The sequence below is a fragment of the Cupressus sempervirens genome, chromosome 4 (assembly GCF_028749045.1).
Source record: "Cupressus sempervirens isolate cs-2001-9-10 chromosome 4, ASM2874904v1, whole genome shotgun sequence".
Lineage (NCBI taxonomy): Eukaryota > Viridiplantae > Streptophyta > Pinopsida > Cupressales > Cupressaceae > Cupressus > Cupressus sempervirens.
In genome coordinates this window covers 350,094,928-350,103,632 of record NC_143121.1, presented here as the reverse complement: position 1 = coordinate 350,103,632, position 8,705 = coordinate 350,094,928, and positions in this window count along the sequence as shown.

Sequence of the window (8,705 nt, the reverse complement as noted above, 5' to 3'; positions counted from 1 at the left end):
ACCTAGAGTAAGAATTAGGGGTAATAGTTTACATTTTGAATTATTATCATGGTTATGTTCGTGACCATAGTCATTTCATCTCAACCATTGACTGCATATTGGAAATTGTACATTCATATGAATTTCCTCCTCTTTCCCTGCGCTTCAGCTTCTCAAGATTACAGTAGTTGGGATGGATCGCGAGGAGCTTTTGAAAAGCGGAGAAAGACTCCATTCCATTCTCGTACAACACGGTAGAGATCGCCCGAATGGAGGAGGTAAAGGTGGGCTTGTTCACCGTTGAATCTGGCGAGGCGTTGGCAGTTCATGCTCATTTGTTCTGAAAAGTTTCTTATACGACCATGCCATTGTTGAAAATCTATTAACCGAGGCCGACCATCATGGTGAATGTCAAAGCAGAAGAGCAGCATAATTCTCAATCTTTTCAGGAGAGATTAAGCGAGGTGCTTTTCTATTACTTTGATATGACGGACAGAAGTGATATTAGGAAGATGAGGTATGAAGAATATTTCCCTGGAAGTAATACAAGGAATATGATAGCCTATGGCGAGAAGGAGAGGTTTGTTAGGCATGTTGCAATTTATGTGTGGAGGCGTTTCTTCAAACAAGCAGGGTTCAGCGCAAAGAGCTTCAGCTTTCGATCTATGTATCAGGCTGAATTGTTACTACAAGAGCGTGCTTCCAGAGGACATTACACTCTGGATGCCGATGGACATGCCAATATTTTAAAGTGGAAAGAAACACCATTGTTCGCAGTTTCTGCATGGAGTGCTCTCTGAATGAAGTTTCATGGTGATTGCTGAAACAAATGGACCAAGAAATAATTGGCCAGCTTTGATTATATAATACTTTTAGTCTATAAATCAATTGTTAATGTATACTCTAAAGTTTACTTTTTGATAGATCACTGATGTAGATTTAGATTTTCTTTTAATCATTATAATTCCAAGCAAATATCTACTATTTCAATAGTCTTCTTATTTATTCATCTCAACCTTCCTTTCTTAATTGTGCATATTTTCTCATCATTTTGGTTATGGAGGTGGCCTGTTAATGTTTGGAATGTTGTGAAATAACAATATCATAGATCAATTTGTTAAGTGAAATTACTGGCATATCTCCAAATCCACCAATCTTCAAAAGTGGAATTGAATTCCTAGTGGTTCAAGAGTCGATTAGTCAATTCCCCCACTTCAAATTTTTTGACATTAGATATTCTATTCATTTCATTGTGTCTTTCCCATAAGTTTATGAGATCCACCCGTATAGCTCTTCCTTCTTCCCATGGCATATATTCTTTAACTTTCTATCGTAAAGATTTTTTTAAGCATTCTTGCATAGGGTTTTTTAAGAAGACATCTTTAAGTTGTCTATCTTCTTTCCACAGTTTAGAAAGGAAAAAGGTGTTAGTTCCATTGCCTATTATTTTCCTACTTCACTTTCTTATATATATATATTTGGCTTTATTGGTAGCTTTCATGAGAAAAGAGCAATTAATAACTTTACCTTTTTCCTAGCATAGTGCCACCTAGGTAGAGGGTCATATACTTATCCTATAGGATGATAGTCCACTCTTTTTTTCCTTTAGTTAGTTGCCATCTTATGTTATAAATAGAGTCTCTATTCATATCTTTGAATTTCTTTATCTCTAGATCACCATTCTCTAGGGGTTTGCAAACTGTCTCCCATTTGACCAGGGACATTTTTCTTTTGTCCTCATTACCATCCCACAAAACATGCTTTTGTATTTTTCCCAATGTTTTAGAATTTTTTTGGGCATGACCACCATAGACATAAAGTAAATATGGATGCTCTAGAGGAAATCCTTTATAAGTTGTAATTTTCCCTATTGACTTAGTAGTTTTCCTTTCCATGCAACAAGATTTTTCTAGAAACTCTCCACTACTTTGTTCAAAAAGGATAAAGGAAGTTTCTTAGGAGAAAAAGGGAGACTAAGGTAGATATCTAAAATAGAAGATATATCATAGCAAAGGATGTTGGACATTTTAACTTGGGTGGAACAATTACTATTAAAGAAGATAAACTCACTTTTTTGGAGGTTGATACATTATCATCAAACAATAGAATAGTTATCAAGAAAAGTCTTCCACCTTTGATCTTCCCTCTTCTAATATTCTCCAAATAGGGTAGTATAATCTAAAAATTGCTAGTGTATTGAGGAGTAGAAGAAAGGAGAAACTTTGATAACTTTTAGGGCATGACTGCTATTGAGAATGGATAGGTTTCTACCAAGGTCCTCACTCACAAGATTAAAAAGGTATTGGGATAAAGGGTCTCCTTGTCCTAGGCCAATATGCATAGAGAAGAATCTAGTGGGAGCTCGATTTAGTAGATTAACATACTTGTTGGTTTTGACAATTCATTATCATATCAAGGAACTTTCCTTTGAATTCAAATATTTTTAGAAATTCCTCTAGAGAGGTCCAACCAACTCCGTTATATTCTTTGGAAATGTCTATCTTAAGAGCCATTGAAGGTTGCTCTTTTGATTCCATAGTATGAACCAATTCATGTATAGTGATCAATACATCCATAATGTTCCTTCCTCCCAAAAAGTCTTTTTGTTCTTTAGATACTAGTTTATCAAGAATAGATTTTAGTCTAGTCACCATCACTTTAGAAACAATCTTATAAGTAGTAGTGCAAAGACTAATAGGTCGATAATCCATAAGAGAGGAGGGGTTATTTTTGGAATAAGGGAAATATAGGTGTTATTAAGGTCCTTTTCCAACTAACAAATTTTGAAGAAGTGACACACATCCTTGAAGACCACCTCTTCCATAATATGTCAATACTCTTGGAAGAAAGTAAGTGGGAACCTATTAGGATCATGAGACTTGAAATCCTTTAAAGATAAGGGAGCCAATTTAACTTCATCTATGGTAACTTTTCTTATAAGATTTTGGTAATCTGCTTTAGTAACAAGCTCTGGCATATAATTCAATAGGTCTCTAGGGTCTTCCAAAAAGGTGTTAGATCATGTATTCATGAAATTGCATCCATATTTAAGTTATGGATCTTATTCAATGTTTTAGAGTGGATTGAGAAAAAAAATCTAGTGTTCCCATCTCCTTCAATTAGCCATTGAATCCATGACTTCTTCTAGAATGCCTCTTTTTGTTTGGATATTTTTAAACATTATTCTCTTAGTACTTTTTTTTTTCTAGCCTTTTCTTCATCTTCATGATATATTTCCATTTGGTTTTTCACTTGTTCCATTCTCCCTATCATATATTTTTTCTTTCAACTAGGTTTCCAAAAGAGTTTTTGTTCTACCTCTTGAGTTGAAATTTGATCTTGTTAAACTAGTAGTAAGTCTCGGCTTCCAAAAACTACTCTTCATTTTTATCCTTGATCCATTAGATCTCTTCATGCAATCCATCCATTACTTTATTCCCTTATAATATCTTTTATATCCAGTTGTCGAGCTTATCTAGCTTCTCTATAATATACACCTCCATAAGCATCTAATACCTTTGACCTTTTTTTGATTTTTACACCTATAGGTCCTTGGCCTAGGTATGTACTTCATCATTCAACCCAAAATCTTTGTTCACTATGGAAACCATCTTTTCAACACTTGATTGGATGTGGTACAATAGGTTCAAATTGCACTATATTATTTGCACACCTTTCTCTTCAAAACTGTCATGCCATTGCTGACATGCTTCCAAAAATGGATCCAATTGTGTTCCTTTCCCTTATCTTCCTAATATCACTCCAAGAGTGACCTTTGGATTCTCTAGATCAATGGGGCCCACTAATTTGTTTAGGTAGCATTTGAGTAGCTCATTTTTCTTTTGCATCATTATTAGCTCTGATTCATCCTAATCCATGTGCCTCAACATGTCTTTCATGCCTGTTGTGATCATCACTTTAGTTGTTTCCACCACGGGATTTCCCAACATGACCTCCTTGATTTGGTAATCTTTCAGAGTTAGTTCTTTAGTGTCAGTGTGAGGAGGAATAAAAATATGTGCAAGGAGGTCCTAATCTTGGTTCTTCATTATGAAGGCCAATGTTCTTGCATCACCCTTAGGTGGCTCATGCCTTTTTACTACTTTGATAGGTTCCTTCATTCCTTCCCCTACTCTTAGGTCCAACTTCCTTTTTTGATGAAACATAATCTCCCTCTTCAGCCATGCTAGTGTAGTGCCCATGGGTAATGTATACTTCACTAAAGAGGTTGGTTCTTGAGTAGGATTGTTCCCCTTGTTACTTCTCTTTGGAGTCTTCTCATGTCAAAGATCTAAAGTAAGAGTCTTTGTCTCTTGTTGGGCCAAGGTCCCACCCTCTGTATCTTGAGGATTTTTTTGAATTTCTTCAAGCATTTTTCCTTCCATAAATACTTCATCAACATTATGTTGGAATTCTCGTTCCTCGATTTCTTGTTCTTCTTCTACTTGGTTAACTGGAGGAACTAGAGTTACTAACCCTTTATCCAAAATGGACAAATCTTGAGATGATGGTGGTGGAATTCCCAAAGGTCCTTAAGGTAGAGGAGGTAGTTGATTCCAATGTATCTCTAATCTTCTCATCTACCATCTCAACACCCCCTGGCATAAAGACAAAGTCAAAGAGGTTGAAGATATCAGTTTCCTCACTCTCCATCTCTACTACCTATTTTTGTTGTTCATCCTCTAAAGTTGATACCTAGATAGGCTCTCTTGGAGTAGATGGAGGTGTTATTTTTGAGCTTCTTCTCCTCTCTTCCTAAGTGGCTTTGGTCAAGCAAGTTCTTTGGCTCAAGGGGAAAATTTCTATTGTTCTCATTCTTCCTCATCCTTAGCATTTGGGATGGTCTTAGGAACCCATGGGGATGGGGTATTTGTTTTCTTTAGCCTCCTCTTCCATGTACCACCACATTTTTTTCAATGATTTATTTCTTTGGAGCTGAGGGGGAGCCTCTTCCTCTTCCTCTTTAGTTGTTACAAGTGGAACCCTCTTCTTCTCTACTTGTTCCTCTTTTGGCTATCCTAACCATTCTTGGTGTTGTGGCTCTTATACTAGCTCTATTTGAGGCTTAGCTTATGCCTATTTAGGTTGTACCTATTGTGGAGGTGCTTAAGCCTGAGTTGCTTGTTTCTTTTCCCTAGGAGGTACCCTCTTCCTCTTTGTGCCCTTTTCAGCCTCAAAGTACTAAACTTCTCACTGATGTTGATGTACCATTTTTGGCCTTACTAGGAATTGAGCAAGGAAGGTTGGTATAGTGGCCTTTACACATTTACCTTTGATAGGTCTAATTGTGGCCTATAAGGGTATGGCTTGAGTAATTAGATCCATTTGGAATGGCTTTCGGATCCATTCCCTTGTTAATTCAACTATATTCTTAGCCCAATGAGCTATGTCATCACTGTCATCCCACCTTGTCTCAACATTCATAATCGATTGATCATATATTTTATCTTTGTTATATAAAGGATACAAAACTTCTATGGCATCCTTTTCCATGGCCTTGAGAGGGATCTTTATTTTTAGAGTACTTTCTACTAAGTATAGAGTCATCCTACAATAGTCCCTTATACAAACATCATAGTCATCTATAGGTTTCATCTAGTGATCTTCTAACACTTCCAAATGAACAAACTCCTTTCCTACTAGATGTTGCATCATCCCAATGTTATCAAATAATGAGCAAGGGTAGCTATATTCATCTAAGGGATATTGATCCCATTTAGAGTCAAAGGTAGAAATATGTTGCTTTTGCTTCACCTTGAAGACACTAATTGTAATGGGCCAGACTCATATCTTTTTATGTTGTTTTCTCACTTTGTCATATGCAAAAGTGAGTTGGGGGGCTATCTCCAAGAGTAGGAGCCTATCTAATGGGTATCTTGGGAGATTCTTTAGGTACATTAGAATACCACCTACCTGAGGATATGTGAAGGTCTTGAATTGAAAGTAGTAGGTGCCAATCTCTATGATTCTAGCTGCTACCTTTACTGACTTTCTCTTTGCACAATTGCCTTCAATAAACTTGATGATTGCAAAGATAAACCCATCATTGACCACTCTGTATTCAACACTTTACAGTGAGTACTTCTTCTTTACCAATTGTGGGTATACCACATGGGGCCAAGCATTTGCATCTTACATGCTTCCCCTTCTATAGAGGCTTTGGTAATCCATGTTTCTAGCCACTAGTAAGTGCACAATGTATGATGCCATATAGAAGTGTAGGTTAGATTTGACAACTATTACTTGCTCATCCAGGTTGTCACTCATGATGGTAGCATAGTCAATGGGTATCTTTTTCATTGTGATGCTTTCAATGAAATGAACCATCCAAGCTTGAAGGTGACCTATTGGTGAAAGACACGTGAGTTTGCTGAAGAAGACAATCACATATTTGATATAATCCATCATGTATCCTTGGGTGATATGTACCTTGCCCACTTTTCCGCCCATAGGCATCCTATCAATTAGGAAAGAGGATTGCACTATTTCTCATGCCTCTTACAAATTATCCTTGTACCATTGTTTTGCTCCTTCATATGAGATTTGTAGGTATTGGTTCATCCTTGGAAAGTGAAACGCTTTATCAATGTTTCTAGGTTGGAGGTCCAACATAATTTCTCAAGATATGCTCTTGATGACCTTCTCTTTAGTTACATAGTGCTTTGCTAAGGTCATTATCAGTCCTAAGGATAGAACTAACATTGGGTGAGATTTTGCATTCACAAGCCATAATTGGATGAGTGTAGATACCATTGCTGACCTTTCCCTTGGTTTATTGCAGACTGTGAGGAATGTGTTCCAGTCTATATTTCTGAGTTTTGTGTCTTTGATCTCTGTGTGTTCATCTTGGAACCTTGAATTATTTGGTGCTCCTTGATACTTGAATGTGATAGGTTTTGGAGCCATTTTTTCTTCCATATAATAAAGAGGATGCCATTTAATCCATAGGGAAGAGATAAACATCAGTTAGAATGAAACAATTGACCTAAAAAATACACTAGACTAACTCCCAAATAGGTTAGAACTCTTCAAAGTAGACAAAAAAGAAATACCCCCCCATCAAAATAGCTTATTATGCACTTTAGCACACCTAAAACACCCTTACTTGTGTACTAGTGTGCTGTATTTAGCCTTGAAATAGCTTTTTGCATAGTTGCGCACCTACACACCTTGGTGAGGTGTGCACATGCACATGTGCACAATACATGTGCAAGTGTGCAGTGCAAATGGGTGGGGGGTAGTCTTAAGCCTCTCCTTTTAGAGAAGAGGTGAACACATGAGCATCTTCATAGGATTTGAAGATTTGTATTTTTTTAATTTAAGTTTTCTACTTGAGTAGAGGTATGCACATGTGCACCTTGTGGAGGTGTGCATGTGCATACCTTCATGGAGCCTTGTTCTTTTTAGCTTGTTTTATTAGGTTCCCTTTTCATGGTTGGTGAAGGTGTGCACATGCACACCTCATGAAGGTGTGCATGTGTACACCTAATGAAGTACGAACCTTGCATATTTTGTTTTGTAGGAGGGAGCAGAGGTGGAGAAACACAAAGGACTTGGCTATGGATATGTGCACTTTGGAGGGAGGTAAGAGAAAGTGAAGAGAGTGGAGGGGTCTAGGGCCTTATATATCCCTCGAGAACCTATTGCTTACCCCTGGGCTAGGGGTGTAATGTATATTTGAACATGTGTGCACTTTGAAGCATAATAGTGTAGAAAAACTCATTTTATCTAGTTTGTGGCTACTTGAACCTCCCTAGTCAGATATTAGGGTTTATCTTTGATCCATGAGAGGGTAAAAAATGACCAGTTCTCTGGACTAAGAGCTTGATGTAGAAATTTCAACTAGGGGGTCCCCATTTGTATGAGAAATGGGGCATGTGTTGTGAAACCACAACATGATTATACACATAGTAAGGAGAAAAGAAGGGAATTTATCATAAAAGGGAGGTGCCAAGTGTAGACACCTAAATTTGATTACACCACTTTAGTAATCCTATTTAGTTATCTCTAAAGGCATCATTAATTAAATTTTTATTTAATTAATCCTTTGCCATCCCCTAGCTGATTAATTTAATTAAACATCTATAGTCCTAATTGATAAATCAAATATCCTATTATTTATCAATTAAATCCTATTCTTCTATCTAATTCCAAAAATCCCCATTTATTAAATAAATCTATTTAATAAATAAAATGCTCAAATCTAAAAACCCCTAACCTATCCCTAAACCTCCATTTAGCCTAATCCAACCCATCCACCCATACTAACCAACCTTAGCCACTAACTCACCCACTCTCATTAATGCCATCCACTTGCACATCTCTAACTTTCCTAATCTAATCCTAAACCCAAGCCTAATCCACTCCCTAATGTTGTCACATTCCCTAAACAAGTTTAAGACTTTCCTAAACCAAATCAAAGTCTCCCTGCAAAAATCCCAACCACCAAGTCATGAGTGCTCTTACAAACCATAAAAGACTCTTACAAGCCCACTCATGACTTTTACATCCATCTTCCACACTCTTCGCTCTTCCACACTCATTCCTCTTACATATCTCTTACATGCTCAACCCCACTCATCATGCCTTTAACCAACCCTTTACCCTACCCTCTCACACTCATCCTCCTTGTGACAAGTGTCACCTTCTCATTGGTGCTAAACAAGCACAATACATGTGCTCCCCTTTGAGTGCATCTTAGCCTTCCTTAACCATCTCCCCATCCT